Raw genomic sequence first — 18,624 nt, forward strand, 5'->3', positions numbered from 1 at the left:
CAGAACCCTAAAGAGAGAAATCAAAGAAGATCTTAGAAGATGGAAAGATCTACCTTGCTCTTGGATAAGCAGAATTAATATTATCAAAATGATCATACTACCAAAAGCATATACAGATTTAATGCAATTCTGATCAAAATCCCAATGGCATTCCTCATAGAAATAGAAAAAGCAATCATGAAATTCATCTGGAAAAATAACAGAGCCAGAATAGCTAAAGCAATCCTTAGCAGGAAGAGTGAAGCAAGGGGCATCACTATACTAGACTTTATCTACACTAAGAGCAATAGTAACAAAAACAGCATGGTATTGGCACCAAAACAGATTGGTAGACCAATGGTACAGAATAGAGGCATAGAGACTAACCCACAAAATTACAATTATCCCATATTAGACAAAGGAACCAAGAACATGCATTGGAGAAACGATAGCCTCTTCAACAAATGGTGCTGGGAAAACTGGAAATCCATATGCGACAAAGTGAAATTAAACCTCTATCTCTCACCATGCAAAAAACTCAGCTCAAAGTGGATCAAGGACCTAGGAATTAAACCAGAGACTCTGCATCTAATAGAAGAAAAAGTAGGCCCTAATCTCCATCGTGTGGGATTAGGCCCCAGCTTCCTTAATAAGACTCCTATAGCACAAGAATTAAAGTCAAGAATCAATAAATGGGATTGATTAAAACTAAAAAGTTTCTTCTCAGCAAAAGAAAGAACCATCTGTGTCTTTCTGAGCTTTGTGTGACAATGCTCCAGTAGGGCTCTGCAGCCTCTTCTCCTGACTTTCTCCTTGCTCTCTTGCATTCCACGCTCCAATTGTAAAGTTATTTCTTGCTTCTCCATGCCTTAGGGTCTTCCTATTCCATCTGCCTGAAAATGCCCGTTCCCCCTGTTTGTTAGCCTTTGTGATTAGTCCTCTCCCTCAGGCTCAGATTAGGTATCACAGCCTCTCAGAAGCCTGCCCTGATATTATTCCATCAATTCTGGATCCGGCGTCCTCTTGCACTCATGCTACAGAAATTAATCTTAGTACTTACAACACTGTCTTCACCCAGAGACTGCGAGCTGCCCAAGTATGAGGGCTGCATCTGGTTCCCTGTTACACCACCCAGCCTGGCTGGGTGCCTAGAACACAGTGGTCCCTTAGTAAATATTTTCAGAATGAAAGAATGCCTGATGGTCAGTTAGGATTCCCAACAGATGTAAGGAAGAAACGCGGAGGATCTCAAACCACTGTCTGCAGAGCAGAACTCCATTTAATTCATTGTGGCTGGGGAAGAGACCAATCAGGAATGGCAGGAGCTCTCTTTCTTTGAAGGTGCCTCTTGATTTCTTACTGGTTACACCTTAAAACAGATCTCCCAGGGCCTTTGAACCAGAGAAACTCTTAAAAATCATGGAGCCCAATTTCTTAATTTTTAGAAAGAGAGAAATTGAGATTTGGAAGTAGAACCTTAATTTTTACTGTTAGAACCAAGACTGGAACGGAAGCCCCTTGGATTCTTCCAGAAAAGAGGAAATGCTTTTTCCATTTACAGAGATCATTCTGCATGGAAACTGGGGTGGGCTCTGGTCCACTTTTATCAGGTAAGTGGTCTAGGGTGAGTTACTGAACCTCCCTGCAGCACAATTTCTCCATCAGTAAAGTGGGGATAAGGAGAGTACCTAGCTCATAGAATTGTTGGGAGGACTTCATAAAGAAAAGCATGTACAAAGCACAACTTCTGGCGGGTGGTCAGTATCCCAAACCCTAAACACTCACTATTTATTCTGTGAGGCAGAGAAAATACTTCAGTGAAGTGAGTAGCCAGTCATAGTTGAGTTTTGGAAGTCTGCCTGGTGTGTACTTAGGTTAACCAAACATATGAAAACAGAGGGCTTAGTCATAGTGACCACCCACTCCTTTTTGTACACATAGATAGCGCTTGATTTCGTTTGGTTAATTTGGACAATAACACATGGATAAGCCTTTCCTGATTTACTGATGACTTATCAAAACACTCAAAATGATTTTTTACAATGATTCATGGACCCTTTGGAACTCCCTGTTGTTGATTGGTGGGCAGCGAGGAAGGCATACCTGATAGATGTGGATTATAAACATGCACTCTTTGTTTATGGTTGCTTCCTTTGTCCAGATGTTTTTTCTCCACTGCATGCTCTCCCTGTTCATGCCATGTCTGCAACTTTATTCCGAATCCTCACTTCAGCCAAGGGCTCCAGTCTCCCAACATTTCCTCTTATCTCTTGCCATGAGCAGAAAAAGGAAACGAAGGAGGAAAAGCAGATCCTAGTCAACAGGGATGACAGGTTGTCCTAATGCTACTTCAGAATGCTTTCTTACTATCTACCTCCAGCACGGGCCTGACCCCTCAGTTTAGAAGACTGGGGCTATTTGGAACGATGGGAGTGAGAACTGATGTGGTCTAGAGATCTCCCTCTGCTTTACCTTCCATTGCCAGGTCTCCTTGGGCTGCTTTGTGCTCTGAGGAACAGGCTTTGTCTCTCCTGCTATTCCCTAGGAAAACCTTCCAAAGCCTTCTCCCAGTCTGGAAAGCAAAGCACAGCCCAAGGGTCATCAAGAATGTTAGTGCCTCTTTCCTGATATTGAGACTATCCTCAGGGTCTGCTTGGATCCACAGTCATGTCTCATAGCGTCTCCATTTGTAGGTAGGTGACCAAGATGGAGGAAAAGTGATGAGAATATGGAAAGATGGGGACATCTGTAGAAGTGAACTGTAATTTGGCTTATTTGATGATGCGTAGATTGATAGGGAGGGACAACAGGTTTTAGGCAACGGAGAGGAGCAGTTTGCATGGTATGTGTGTGTTGCTTTAGTCCAGAGATCAACAGTGAAGGGACATTAGAATTTGTGTGGTTTGTGATGTACTGTCAGGCTCTTTGGGGGTTTAAGAGATGTTGATGGTGTCAGGGGCTCCTTAGTGTTGGGTAGTAGTTCAGGAGAGTCATAATAAAGTTTTGCATGACTTATCTGTTGGAGAAACTCTTGGAGTTGTTCCAGCTTCAGCTGTAATAGTGGCTCGCAGCTCCTTCCAGTTACTGGCCTCTGTTAGCCGATGTGGTGTCCTCTGTCCTCCCAGGCATATCTATGGCTCTTGGGTCAAGGAGAGAATGCAGACCTGGCACTATGGATTCTGAGAAGCATTCTTAAGGATTTCAGTAAATATCAAAGGAAGTGGGGGGCATGTTTAGGAGGGAGAATAGACTGTTAATCTACTTTGGGGGATTCCCATAAGTCACACTCAGACACCCCAGACTCACGGGAACAAGAGCTAGCCCCGGGCCTGGCTGGCGGGCTTCTTCCTCCAGGCTTCCTTCCCTTCCTTGCTCCCTCCTTCTGCCTGTTCCTCTCTTCCTTCTCCTTTTCTTTCTTTTTTTCCCCCCACATTGTTTTCTTCTACAATGAATGGGGTTGCTTAAAACAGAAAGATCAACACAACAAATAAGAAAATAAATTAAAAATAGGAGCCGAGGGTGTCACTCAGTGGTGACATGTGCCTAGCATGTGTGAGGCCCTGGGGTCATTCCCAGCACCAAAATAAAGAAATAGATAACAGGAGCTGAGGGATAAACGTGAGGCAGGAAGATGGGGCCTGTGTGAAGCGAGTGCACAAAATTAGGGAAGGTGGGGTCCTAAGACTGACAGCCAAACTGATGGGACAGACGGGCTTCACCCAGCACCTAACAGCTGCCTAGCTTTCGAGTAGGACATGTGATAGGCAGCACACCTGCTATGATGTAGATGTGGTTCAGCTTCTCTGAAAGGCTTCTTGAAATTTGGTCCCAGTGTAACAGTGTTGAGAGGCTATGGGACCTTTGAAGGGTGTTTGGGTCACGAGGGCTCCGCTCTTAGGAGGGATTAATGCCACTCTCAAGGACTGGTTGAATTCTCATGGGAGGGAGTGAGTTCTTCTTGCAGGACCAGATAGATGACAGTGACAGTGGGTTGTTCAAAGGGGAGGCCACCCACGGGCTGCATGCACCCGCTTGCCCTTCTGCTTTTCTGCCATTAAACAAGGCAGCAAGATATCCTCACCAGATACTAGCACTATGCTCTTGGACTTCCCAGTCTCCAGAACCATGAGCCAATATAAATGTCTTTCCTTTATAAATTATCCAATCTCAGGTATTCTGCTATAGCAACAGAAAATAGACTAAGACAACATCGCACATTGCAACAGCTCTGTGATGGTTTTGTTTATCCTTTGCTCATCTTTTATATCCACAGTTATTCCACACTGGATGTGAATGGTCACGAGAAACAAGCCAGAATACCTCAGCTCAGGCACTGCACCAGATCTGGTCTCTTTGGCTTTTTTAGCTTGATAGTCATGTAGCCCTCTCTGGGGTAGATGGTAGCTCCTATTTTTCTGCAACTGTTGCCTCTTGTCAATAACTGGTTAACCAGTCAACAGACAGGTGCAGCCTATCAACAGCAACAGCAAAATGGTATAGCAGCAAACAGGTCAGTAGGAGACGGTAGGGTCCTAACTTATGGTAGATCTGGCGTACTCCTATACAGTCTTTGAATTACGATTGCAAGAAGCAAAACTGAGATTCAAATTCTCAGGTTTTCTTGAGACTGAAGAAAAAACTGTAGTCCAATTTTATATTCTTTCCTTTCAGTTTGCCTCCAATTTTTGTCAGTAATTCTTTTCCATATGTTCATTGGGCATCCCAAAACAATGATTTTATATTTTTTTTTATTTTAGTTGACAAATGATAGTTGTATATATTTATGAGGTACAATGTAATACCTTGATTGATTGTGGAATGATCAAATCAGGATAATTAATATACCTTCACCTCAAATATTTATCATTTCCTCATGGTGAGAACATTTGAAACATTTATCTCTTTTAGATGTTTTGAAATATGTACATATATTGTTATATGTTATATATATATATATATATATATATATATATATATACACATACATACATAAACACAGACACATACACACACACATTATTATTAGCTGCAGTCACTAGGCCTATTTCTCCTGTGTTATTGAAACTTTGTACTTTTTTTTCTTTCCACACCCTCCAGCCCTGGTCCCAACCTCTCTTCCAAGATTCCTATTATACCTCTTTTCTTTGAATTATTCTCTCTGCCCGCTTTTTACACATTATCACTAACACTTTTAATGAGCCTCCATAGAGGCATTCAGTTGCATATTTCACTTTAAAAAATACTTCTGACTTCTCTTTTTAAATTTATTTATTTACTTTTAGAACCAGGGATTGAATTCAGGGGCACTCAACCACTGCATCACACAGCCAGCCCTATTTTGTGTTTTATTTAGAGAAAGGGTCTCACTGAGTTGCTTAGTGCCTTGCCATTACTGAGGCTGGCTTTGAACTCATGATCCTCCTGCCTCAGCCTCCCAAGCTGCTGGGATTACAGGCATGCACCACAGTGTCCGGCTGCATATTTTACTTTTTTAAAGTTAAATTTTCTGTGGCCAGTAAGTATTCATGAGTATTATATTCATTGGAAATTTTAGTTTGGCTTTCAAAATAGCTTTTTATTTTGACAACCATTTTATACTTATGTTTCATTTCCATTGATAACTCAGTTTATATGCTATGGTGTAAATGTGTCTTGTAGAAGTTGATGTGTTGGAAATTTGACCCCCAAATTCATCTGCTGATGGTATTTGGAGGTGGGCCCTTAGGAACATAATTAGGGTTAGAGGAGGCAGTGGGGGTGGGGCCCCCATGATGGGACTAGTGGCTTCATAAGGAGGGGAAGAGTGACCTGAGCAGACTATTGGATGATCTCTGACATGTTATTTCACAGCAAGCCCCTGTCCAGTTGCTGGTGCCATGATCTTGGATTTCCCAGCCTTAAGAACTGTGAGAAATAGATTTCTGTTCTTTATAAATTACTCACCTGTGGTATTCTGTTACAGGAGTAGAAAATGGACTCAGTCTACAAATTTCTTATTTCACCATATGCCAGTGGCAGAGAGAACACATAAGTGATTACAATTATGTCAATTCCCTAACCTTCCTAACAAAAATGCCACTTTCTCATACATTTCTAATAACTGGCATAAATGCCAGAAGCCATTGCTGAGTCAACTAGATTCTGTCTAGTATAAACTCCATCAACGGAGGGATATGTTTGATACTGACTCAGGCTGCAGGTATCACTGTGGAGCACTGCTCATCTGTCTCCCTTGGAGAGATCCAAGGTTGATCCTGAACTGATCAAAACTCTACCCACTCTGTCACAGCTACAGCTTCTACCCACTGTGATGCTGTGGCTCCGGGGGAATAGCTGTAATAGCTGTAAATACCATGCCCATCAGTCATCTTGCCATATGCCACAGCCTAGGGTGTCTCAAGTGTTCCTGCCTCTTCTTGCCTGAGCCTGCAGCACGACTGGCCACTGCTGTTTGAATGTATCAGAAGCTATTGCTATCAACGCAGCGATTGTTCCTTCCTCAGTGGGCTTGTGTGTTTCTCACCTTGAATTACTTACAAGCAAGATGCTGAGTCAGTTTCATAAAATGTATGATCCATCAAAACACTGCTTCATCCTATTTCTGAGCCAAATGCTCAATTTAACCAGTTTCCTGGAAGAGGACTCCCTCTAGTGACCACAATAGTGACTCTCCTGGAACGCCATTACTACTTGACTCAAGATACCAAATTAAGTTCCCAACCTCCTAAGTGCCTTTAATACAATGACCCATGTTGGGTGTGTGATCACAAGAGCTGCTGCCATGTACATTTGTGGCACAAACCTCATTCAGAAAACTGTGTGCACCAAAATGTATGGTGCTCCTTAAGAGATTGCAAGGTGAGCATAAGTAATTCCCAGATGCCGTTCAGTTGAAGTAACCCAAAGTCTTCTCATATTTAATTTTTTTGGAAGTCCCAGGGAGAAATAAATCATCTGTGATACTTGACAGCCATATCATGCCAATATTCCCTACTTGGACATCATTGTGATTCCTTGAATACCTGCCTGTATCATTTCCCAGACATATTGCTATCTGCTGTGGTTAAAAGAGCAAACTAGACTCTAATATGCCAGGCAGACCACAGTAGTGTATATGCTTCTTACCCAGGAACTTGCTGTCACATCAGGATGTTGACCTGGTTTGCAGGAGCATAAACCAGTCATTATGTTAGTGCTGCAGAGAATCTGCATGACAAGCAGCACAGTACAATGTGAGCAAAGCAATAACTCTAACCTCCTGTGATGTGGGCAGGCTGTCTTCTCTCCAAACCTCATAGATCTGATCTCAGGTAACTGCTGCAGTGTGGCTTCCGTTCAGTTCTCCTTATCAGGAGGAGGAGAAAGATGAATCAGGGAAAGATGAATCCTGGGCCTCTTCTATTGCCAAGACTCAGCACCACATAGGACAGAAACAGTTAAGACTAGTATACTTTAAGAAATTTTCTTAAGAATGACAAGTCCCAAAGTAGGCCCAAATCTTCATCATGTCGGATGAGGCCCTTTACTTCCTTAACAAGACTCTTAGAGTGCAAGAAATAAAATCAAGAATCAATAAATGGGATGGATTCAAACTGAAAAAGCTTCTTCTTGCTAAAGAAACAATCAATGAGGTGATGAGAGAGCCTACAGAATGAGAGCAAATTTTTTACCACACAGACTTCATATAGAGCACTAATCTCTAGGATATATAAAGAACTCAAAAAACTCAACACCAAAAAAAAAAAAAAACAAAAACAAATAACCCAATCAATAAATGGGCCAAGGAACCGGAGAGACACTTCTCAGACGATGATATACAATCAATCAATAAATATATGAAAATTTGTTCAACATCTGTAGCAATTAGAGAAATGCAAATCAAAACTACTTTAAGGTTTCATCTCACTGCAGTCAGAATGGCAGCTATAAAGAATACAAACAACAATAAGTGTTGGTGAGGATGTGGGGAAAAAGGCACACTCATACATTGTTGGTGGGACTGCAAATTGGTGCAGCCAATCTGGAAAGCAGTATGGAGATTCCTTGGAAAACTTGGGATGGAACCACCATTTGACCCAGCTATCCCTCTCTCAGTTTATACCCAAAGGACTTAAAAAAACAGCATACTGTAGGATACAGCCACATCAATGTTTATAGCAGCACAATTCACAATAGATAAACTATGGAAGCAAACTATATGCCCTTCAGTAGATGAATGGATAAAGAAACTGTGGTATATATACACAATGGAATGTTACTCAGCATTAAAAGAGAATAAAATCATGGCATTTGCAGGTAAATGGATGGAGCTGGAGAAGAAAATGCTAAGTGAAGTTAGCCAGTCCCCCCACAACCAAATGCCGAATGATTCCTCTGATATGTGGATGCTGATCCATTACAGGGGTGGGTGGGAAGCATGGGAGGAATGGAGGAACTTTAGATAGGGCAGAGGGGTGGGAGGGGAAGGGAGGGGGCAGGGGGGTAGGAAAGACAGTGGAATGAGATGGACGTCATTACCCAAAATACATGTCTGAAGACACAAATGGTGTGACTCTACTTTGTGAACAACCAGCGATATGAAAAATTGTGCTCTAAATGTGTAATATGAATTGAAATGCCTTCGGCTGTCATGTATAACAAATCAGAATAAATTAACAAATTAAAAAAAAAAGAGAAGAATGACAGCTCCTTCTCTGGGCATCCTTTCCCATTCTAGGATTCTTTTCGTCTGCCACAGCTCCCTTCTACTCCTTTTCTATTTCACCCTCTAGAGACATGCAGCAGGATTAGGCTTTCTAGAACTTTCCTTGTTTTGCAGAAAGAAGGTTTGTGTTGAGAAAGGCAAAGGTAATGAGATTGCTTTACGTATGAGAGCAAAGTGTCACCTGTGATCGTTAAAACTTAGCCTCATGAGGTAGTCACTCTCTAGCCCATCATTCTCTTAAGAACCCACACTGCAAGTTTAGAGGAGTTTAAATGGAGTTTCAAACAGCAATTTCTCCTTCTTTAGAGTGATATCTAATAGTAGGGTTCATTTTGACATAATCATACACACCCGGAATACAATTTGCTCTGGCCCCTTTACTTCTTCTTCTTCCTCCTGTTCTTCTTCCTCTCTACTGATCTTCCTTCTATTTAATTACTGTTTTTGTAATTGGTGCTTTATAGACATAAAGGTGGAATTCACTGTGGTATATTCCTATGTGAACACAATCTAATGTGCTCATGTTTATTCCCCAGTTCCTCCTTTTTCTTTCTTTCCTCCCTCCCTCTGAATCCTCTTCTTCTGAATACTAATTTTGCTTCTATTTTTATGGGATCTGCTCTACCCCCACCTTCCCCTTATTTTGCTCTAGCCTCCACGTATGAGAGAAGAAAACATTTGACCCTTGACTTTCTGAGTCTGGCTTATTTCACTCAGCAAGATGTTCTCTGGTTCCATCCATTTACCAGCAAATGCCATGATTTCATTCTTTATTGTGAAGTAAAACTCCATTCTCTATGTGTACCACATTTTCCTAATCTATTCATCTATTGACAGGTACCTGGACTTGTTCCAAAACTTGGAACCAGTGAATCATGCTGCTATAAACATAGAAGTGGCTGTATTACTATAATATGTTGTTGATTTTAGTTTTTTTTAAAATAAATACCAAGAAATGTGATAGCTGGGTTCTATTCCTAGTCTTTTGAAGAATCTCCATACTGCTTTCTAGAGTCCCACCAACAATATCTGAGTGTACCCTTTTTCTCACATCCTTACTAGTTTTTATTATTATCAATATTCTTGATTGCTATTCTAACTGGAGTGAGAAAAAAGTACCCATGGAGTTTTGGTTGCATTTCTCTGATTACTAGGATGTTGAACATTTTTAAATGTATTTGTTAGCCATCTGATTTTTTTCTTTTGAGAAATTCTGTTTAGTTCTTTTGCCCAATTATTTAGTCTTTTAAATAAATGGTGCAGGGAAAACTGGATATCAATAAGTAGAAGGATGAGACTAGATTCCTATTTTTCATTCTGCATAAAAGTCAATTCAAATTATAGGAATTAAACCAGAAATTCTGGAACTGTTAGAAGAGATAACACAGGGTCAGCACTCTAACATATTGGCACAGGAACTGATTTCTTAATGAGATCCCTAAAACTCAAGAAATAAAACCAACAATCAATAAGTGTGAGGGAATCAAATTAAAAATCCTCTGCACAGCAAAGGAAACAAACATGAAGAAAGAGCCCGCAGAATAGCAAAAAAAAAAAAAAAAAAAAAAAAAAAAAAAAAAAAAGATCTTTGTCAGATACTCTGCTAAAGGATTAATGTCCACAATACCTGAAGATAATTTTTCGAGGTGATAGATAGCACCATCTATGGTCCTCTTGTTTCCACCTCTGCACCACTCAGAACTTTCAAAATTTTCTCTTATTCTCTCCCTCTTATACAGGTGAAGCTCCTGTTTGCCTGGTATTAATCTAGAAGGCAACTATACCAACCACTGTACCACCAATGCCTCTTGCCCATTGTAAATATATTTTTTCACCAGTACCAAATAATCCCCCAAACCTTGGATTATCTTCTCCAAGTTACTGAACTTCTTTTAAAATTGAAGTTTAATTTACATATGGTACAATGATTTAAATATTAAATAGTTCCTGCTTATCCCCAAGGGATGCATTTCAAGACCTCTGATAGATGCCTGAAACTTCAGATAGTAAGGAACCCGATGCATACTATGTTTTCTCCTATACACACATACCTATGATAAAGTTGAGAACTTTCAAGTTTCCACTTAAAAGAAGCATTTTAGAGCTTCTCTTTGGCATATCCAAATTGCTAGGGTCACTACTCTTGCACTTTGGGGCCATTCTTAACTAAAATGTAGATTACTGGAATACAAGTTGAGATACCAAGAGCAGGTCCTCTTACAACCAGGAGGGCTACTGAGTGACTCATGGTGAGATGTGTATTCATGTGTTGATATGCTGGACAGAGGGATGATTCATGTCTTGGACAGGATCGAGCAGGACAGCATGAGATTTCATCACACTACTTACAACTACATGCAATTTAGAAGTCATGAATTGTTTATTTCTGGAATTTTCCATATAATATTTTCAGCCTATGGTTGACTGTGTGCAACTGGAACTGTGGGAAGTGAAACCGTGATGACTCAGTGGCCTTCCTTTTCCCTTGGGGAATGTGTTCCAAGGCCTCATGCAGAGGCCTGACACAGCAGATAGTGCTGAACCCTTCCCAAACTGTCCTGTGTCATGCCCAGGGGCTGCCTTTGCATTTTATGAAAGTCAGTTCTTTTGAGCATTTGCTTTTGAGAGCCTGTTTTCACCACAGTTGAAGTCTTCCTGAAGATGGTATCCTTTCTCCTTCATCACCTTCTTCAACTCTGCTGGAAATGTGGCAGAATGCAGTTTCTCTGGTCATTTTTACACTTTCAGTCCAAACCCAGCTCTGAATCTGGGCAACCATCCCTTACCAAATTGTTTGGTGCCACTCCGTTCGGGGCATCTCTTGTTGAGTCTTCATGGGCTCAGTGCTTTCTGGAGCAACACATTGCTCTTGGTTGGAACCTGTTTTCTGTTCATGTCTTCCCTTCACAAGCTCAATGCCTTTTCCACCTTAGCTAAGCGCTGATCACACATGTCAGCCATAACTTTTGCAGTTAGTCCTAGCAAAACTAGCACTCATTTCTTTTTCTCACAATTTCATGGATGGGAGGCTTTTTATTGTTGATCTTAGCAACCCGAATGTACAATTTTTCTTTTTTTGTTGTTGTTGTTAAATAGAGAAGTTTTACCTTTTATGAAAAGAAGTTCTATTGGGGAACTTCCTTTCCAGAAAGGAACACTCTCTGGCTTCTCTTTGGCATCTCCAAATTGCCAGCGTAACTACCCTTGCATTTTGGGTTCACCGTTAAGTAAAATGGGAATGTCTGGAACACAAATTGTGCAACATCATGACAGTCAGTCTGATAACTGAAATGGCTGCTAAATGACTGATTGGTGGGCGGCATGTGTGGTGCAGATGCACTGGACAAAGGGATGATTCACGTCCCAGACAGGATGAAGCAGGACAGTAGAGGATTTCATCCCACTACTCGGAGTAGCATGCGATTTAAAACTTGTGAATTAGCTGGGTGTGGTGGCGCATGCCTGTGATCTTAGCAGTTTGGAAGGCTCAGGCAGGAGGATCAAAGCCAGCCTCAGCAATTTAGCAAATCCCTAAACTACTCAGGGAAGACCTGACTCAAAATAAAAACATAAAAAGGTTTGGAAATGTGGCTCAGTGGTTAAGCAGCCCTGAGTTCAATTCCTGGTACAAAAAACAAAACCAAAACCAAATCCAAAAAACAAACAAACAAACAAACAAACAAACAACAACAAAAAACAAACAGAAAAAAAACTTGTGAATTATCTATTTCTGGAATTTTTCAATAAATATTTCAAATCATGACTGTAGTTAACTAAACCTGGAAAGCCAAGCTGTGGATAAGGGAGGACTACTGTATTTTTATTTTTTTTTGTAAAACATCTGTTTAGTTTTTTTTTTGCCCACCCTTCAAAATAGAGTAGTATGCCTTGTTTATTGATTTGCAAGAGTCTTTTTGAGTTCTGAGTACATCTTTGTCAGATTTATTTATTAAGAATGTTTCCCCCTTTTCTCTCAGTGTTATCTTCTGAGAAACGGAGCTTTTAAATTTTGTTAAAATCCAATTTAATAATTCTTATTTTACATTTAGACCTTATTTGCTTCCTGACCAAGAAAATGTAACTCAACTTAAGGCTGCAATTACCTTCTTCTTTTTTTTCCTGTTTCCGTCAATAAATTTTATATGCTAAGCCCTCCCATGTAGGTCCATGAGCCACTCTGTTTGGTGTGTAGTATGGAGTCAAGATTTATGTTTCCTACATGCATATCCAGTTGTTCCAGCATATATATTGAAAGAACCCTCCACTCCCATTAACTTATATTGGCACCTGGCCAAAATTCAAATGATTGAATGTCTGTCAAACTAAATCTGGGTTCTTTCTTTGTTCCGTTGATCTATTGGGGTCTTCTAATAGAAATGCCACACTGCTCTTTTACTGTCGCGTCACTGTACGTCTAGGAATCTGGTAATGTACGTGTTCCAATTTGTGATTTCTCTTTAGGAGTGTTCTCACCCTTCTAGGTACTTCCCATTTAAATTTTAGAATTGGCTTATCAACTTTTATAGAAAGTGTGTTTGAATTGTTATTTTTAACAAATTTTTAAAATTTTAGAATGGTTTTAGATTTACAGAAAAGTGACGACAATCTGACAGGAATTCCCATTCTTGCCTTGCCACTGTGTGTTGTGGCAGGAAAGGAGCCAGTGTTAGAACACTGCTGTTCACAGAACTCCAAAGTTTGTGGAGATTTCACTCGTTTTTCCCCTAGAGGGTGCCCTAAGCTCAAGGCTGCGGTGGACAGTGCCATCCAGCCTGGAATCCCTGGGCTTCTGTGGCTCCTGTAGCAGCTGATTGGAATCAGCCTGGGGAAGACCCAACAAAAGTACCAGAAGCTGCAGGAAGCCAGTCAAGGATTCAAGTCTGGAAGACTCATTGTCCAGGTTTCCTTCTATGTGAAGCTGCTGGATGATTTCTCTGGGGTGAGGCCTTTGATCAGAGTATAGAGCTACCACGTGCTTTTTGATGGGCCCTCCTACCCCATTCCTTGTTCTTAATTGACACCATGGTCTACCCCCGTTGGTCCTCCCTCCCCAAGTTCCCCATGGGATAGCCAGATTTGCTTCTAGTAAAAAAGTCCTTGAATGACAGGGAAGCTGGATGTCCACCTTCAGGTCACTTTTGCAATGGTAGAAACCCTTTGAGTTCAGAGGAATTCCCTGTGTGGCACTGTGCTGGCTTGCGGGAGGGCCAATGCTGTTCTTCTTACTGTTCTATCATATATTTTCCAGTTTTGTGGTTCAGGGAGTATCTCAGCCTCATTCTCAAGTTCTGGAATGTATTATTTTTGTCTATGGAGAGTTGCTATTTGCATTTATTTGAGGGAGTGAATTTGGGGAACTCCTATTCTGTAGTTTGCTGAGATCCCTCCTTAGTATATTTGTTTTTGATCGATTTACTTTCTACCATTACACTGTATTTGAAAATTCTGAATTTGACTATTGTGGTTTGAATGTGAGGTGTTCTCTAAAAGCTCATGTGTGAGACAATGCAAGAAGGTTCAGAGGAGAAATGATTGGGTTATAAGAGCCTTTACCGATCAGTCAATTAATCACCTGGTGGAATTAATTGAGTGGTAATTGAAGGCAGGTACGGGGTGGCTGGAGGAGGTGGGACATTGGGGCTGTGGCTTTGGAGTATATATTTCTATCTGGCAAGTGGAGACCTCTCTCTCTGCTTTCTGATCATCATGTGAGCTGCTTTCCTCCACCACACTCTTCCACCATGAGGTCCTGCCTCACTTGAGCCCCGAGGAATGGAGCCTGCTGTCTATGGACTGAGTCCTCTGAAACCATGAGCCCTCAAAACAACCTTTCCTCCTCTAAGGTGGTTCTGGTAAGATCTTTTAGTCACAGTAGCAGAAAAGTGGACAAAAACAACTATGTACTCTTATCATGAGTTTTATACTTGAATGTTTCATGTTACTAATTAGTCCAAGTTCTCTCTTTTACTTTTGACAATTTAATTATAATGACCCCATTACTATAGGGTCTATTATTGGAGCCTTATTAATATTCTTTGGTGCTATCAAATTTACTTGATTCTTTATGATCCTTGTGTCTTTGCCTTGGGGTTTGTGTGTTTTAAATAAAAAAGGCTCTTTATGATCCTTGTGTCTTTGCCTTGGGGTTTGTGTGTTTGAAAAAAAAAAGGCCACTTTTTTTTCTGTTTTTACAGGCAAACTTTAGCAGGTGTAGAAATTCACTAATGAGTCCAGATTAGTTCTTCATGGCTCAGCTGACCTGCCTTCTTCCTAGGGAGAAACCAAGACTAGGCACAGAAGCTATATAGGATTGCCATTTGTGCTCCCTGGTTGGGCGGAACTAGAGACAGTGCTTTATAAGACTGAAGGGTCTCAGGCTTATGTCCCTGCCTATGCAGTGTCTTAGCCAGGGTCCTGAGTCTAGGAGGAGGTCAGTCACCTGGATTGCTTCCCTGCCCAGGAGAATACCACACTAATTCAATGATGGATAAAAATCATATGAAATTGAGGAAGACACAAGTAAATGGAAAGATATGTTCATGGATTGAAGGAATTAAAATGTTAAAATAGTTTAAGTGTCTAGGACACCCAACGCAATCTACAGATTTAATACAATCCCTACTCAATTCTTGTGGAATTTTTTCACACAAATAAATCACCCTAACATTTATATGGAACATGGAAGATTCTGAATAGCCAAAGCAATCAAACATCACATGACCTGATTTCAAACTATATTACAAAGTATAGTAATCAAAACAGTATGGTACTGACATAAAAAGATGTACAGACAAAGAGAATAACAAGACCTATCACTAGAGAGCTAATAGGAGAAAATACATAGAATAAGCTCATCAACATTGGTCTTATCAATGATGTTTTACGTATAACTCTAAAAGGACACAAAACAAAAATAAGGGGTGGGGATAAAGCTCGGTTGGTAGAGTGCTGCCTCTCATGCACAAGGTCCTGGGTTCAATCCCCAGCACCACCAAAACCCAAACAAAACAAACAAAACAAAAAACCCCACAAAAACAAACAAAACAAAAAAATGAAGAATTAAACAGATGGGATTACATGAATGAATCAAAGTTTCTGTGCAGCAAAGGAAACAATAAAGAAAATAAAAGGTAACTCAATAGCAAGAAATAACTGAATTATAGGGCTGGGGTTGTGGCTCAGAGGTAGAGAGCTCGCCTACCATGCGTGAGCCACTGGGTTTGATTCTCGACACCACATAAAAATAAAATAAAGATACTGTGTCTGCCTATAACTAAAAAATAAATATTTTTTAAAAAGAAATAACCCAATTATAAAAGTGGGCAAATAACCTGAACAGACACTTCTTAAAAGGAGACATGAAAATCAAAGGCACATTATGTAATCAGAGAAAATATTTGCAAGCCATGTTTCTAATAAAAGATTATTATTCAAAGTATATAAAGAACTCATGTAACTCAATAGTGAAAAGAAAACAAACCACAAACTATTTGATTAGAATACAGGCAGAGATCCTGAACAGACATTTTTTGAAAGAAGACATTCAGATGACCAAATTTGTGACATTGAACAACCATTTCATAATGCCCACAGATACCCCGAAGCAGTTCAATATCACTAATCATCAGGAAAGTGCAAATCCAAACCACAGTGAGATGCCACTTCACACCTGTTAAGATGGCTATCATTAAAAAGGCAAGAAATAACAAGCATTTTTCTAGAATTTGGGTAAAAGGAAACCCTGGCTCACTGTTGGTGTGAATGTAAGAAGCCTCAATCATTACGGAAAACAGAATGGAGATTCCTAACAAAATTAAGAACAGAACTTTCATGTGATCTAACATCCCTCGTCTGGGCGTATAGCCAGAGCAAATGAAGTCAGCACTTTATAGTGATATCTTTTCCCTTACTTCCTACATGATTATTCACAGTGGCCAAGACATGGAATCAATCAGTCTGTGAATGACGAATGGATGAATAAATTATGCTATGCACATACAATGACATACCATTCTGCCTTCAAGTAGGTGATTTGGCCATTTGTAACAACTTAGCACTATGCTAAGTGAAATAAACAAGACACGGAATGAAAAAGACTACATGATCTTTATTATATATGTAACCTAAAAAATGTTGAATATGTAGAATCAGAAAGAGATTTGTGGTTACCAGAGGAGAGTGTAGATATGGAATTGGATTGTGTAGTCAAAAGATAAAATGTGGCAGTTATATAGGATGAATTAGCTTAGAGATCCAATGTATAGCATGAGGACAACAGTTAATAATATGTTGTACCTGGAAATTTTCTTAAAAGAGTGCATTTCAAGAGATCTTAACCCCATATATGTATGTGTGTGTGTGTGTGTGTGTGTGTGTGTATATATATATATATATTTGTTCAACATATCCATTCTGCTGTATACATATTTCAAAACATCATGGTGCTTACCATATGCATTTATAAATACATATCCTACTTTATGTGTTTATTAAAAATAAAAAGATAAATATGGGAGATGATGAATATGTTGATTGGCCTTACTATGACAATCATTTATATATATATATATATATATATAGTGTTTTGACTGAAAGCCCAGCTCTGTCCCAGCCAATAACCCAAATCAACTGTCAGACACTTGCTTGATTGTGCCTCCACATCATTCCAGCCTGAGCCAGCGAGTAACACCCCCTCTTCAGTTCTTCCCAGCTGGGGCCCTACATACTATGGACCAGAGACTGTGTCTTTTCTGAATTCCTGACCCACAGAACGTGTGAGCTTTATAAAATGGTTGTTCAGTGATATGAAGTCTTGGGTCAGTGTGTTACACAGCTATAGTAACTGGAACCGTCACTACGGGGACTGTCTCATTTGGCACATTGATTAGGGTGTCAGTCCCTTAGGCTGGGTTCAGGGCTTTATTGTATAGTGTTCCATTTAACTCCGATGATAACCTCCTGAGCAAGGTGCTACCCCTCTCCATCATGGGTCCAAGGAAACAGGTCCTCAGGGAACTTCAGCCCTTGCTAGAGCACCCCGTGTGCCAGGGGAGAGCTGGTAGCAAAGTCAGGTCAGTCTGTGCTTGATGACCTTGGGTCCAGTCCACCTTCTACTAAACAAGCCCAGTGCCTGCCCATGGAGTACCTCAGAGGAGAGGGGAGACCTGCACAATCCCAGATGGCAGTGAGTGTGTTCTCTAAAGGGTCGGACTGTGGCCTTTCCCTCCACCAGCATGTGATTGGGAGAGGCCAGCTCCATGCTGTGCTGCCTCAGAAGCCAAGATAACTAGGGCCACTGAGGCTTCCCAAGTACCCCTTTTCCAGGGACTTCTGTGACTCCCCCTCTGGTGCCTTCACAGGTTCCCTCCCATGGGCAAGGCAGGAAATTGGGCAATTAGCCCATGCTGGCTCCCTCCCTAAGCAGAAGCATGTGGCACTCTCCCTGGGGTATTAATCTTGTTGGTAAATGAAGATCTTCTTGCCATTTTCCTGCTGTTCCAAAACAGATGTGCAATGTTCAAAAGACCTTAGGTCAGGAGGATCCTTGGATTCTGGTCCTTCTGAACAGTAAGTGAGGGCTCAGGAAGTCACCTTGATCAGCAGGTTTCTGAGCTCACCAAAGACTGTTGCAGGTCAGAGGAAGAAGGAGAATCATCACTTGGAACTGGATGGGTGTGTGTATGTGAGCATATGTATGTATGAGTGTGTATTTTTGTTTTGCTTGTATAATACAGTGTATTTATAGGTAACTGACTTACACTCCTACTCTTTTCACATAGATAGAGCTATAAATAATCTCTTTTCAGTGAGGTATGTGTATGAGTGTGTGTGTGCATGTATGTTGTTTGTGTGTTGTATTTGATGACATGATTGCACACATGTACATAGTATGTGCTTTTTATTTATTTATTTATTTAATAAGTATCTTTATTTTATATTTT

This window comes from Urocitellus parryii, chromosome 4 (genome assembly GCF_045843805.1).
Source record: "Urocitellus parryii isolate mUroPar1 chromosome 4, mUroPar1.hap1, whole genome shotgun sequence".
In the NCBI taxonomy this organism is placed as follows: domain Eukaryota; kingdom Metazoa; phylum Chordata; class Mammalia; order Rodentia; family Sciuridae; genus Urocitellus; species Urocitellus parryii.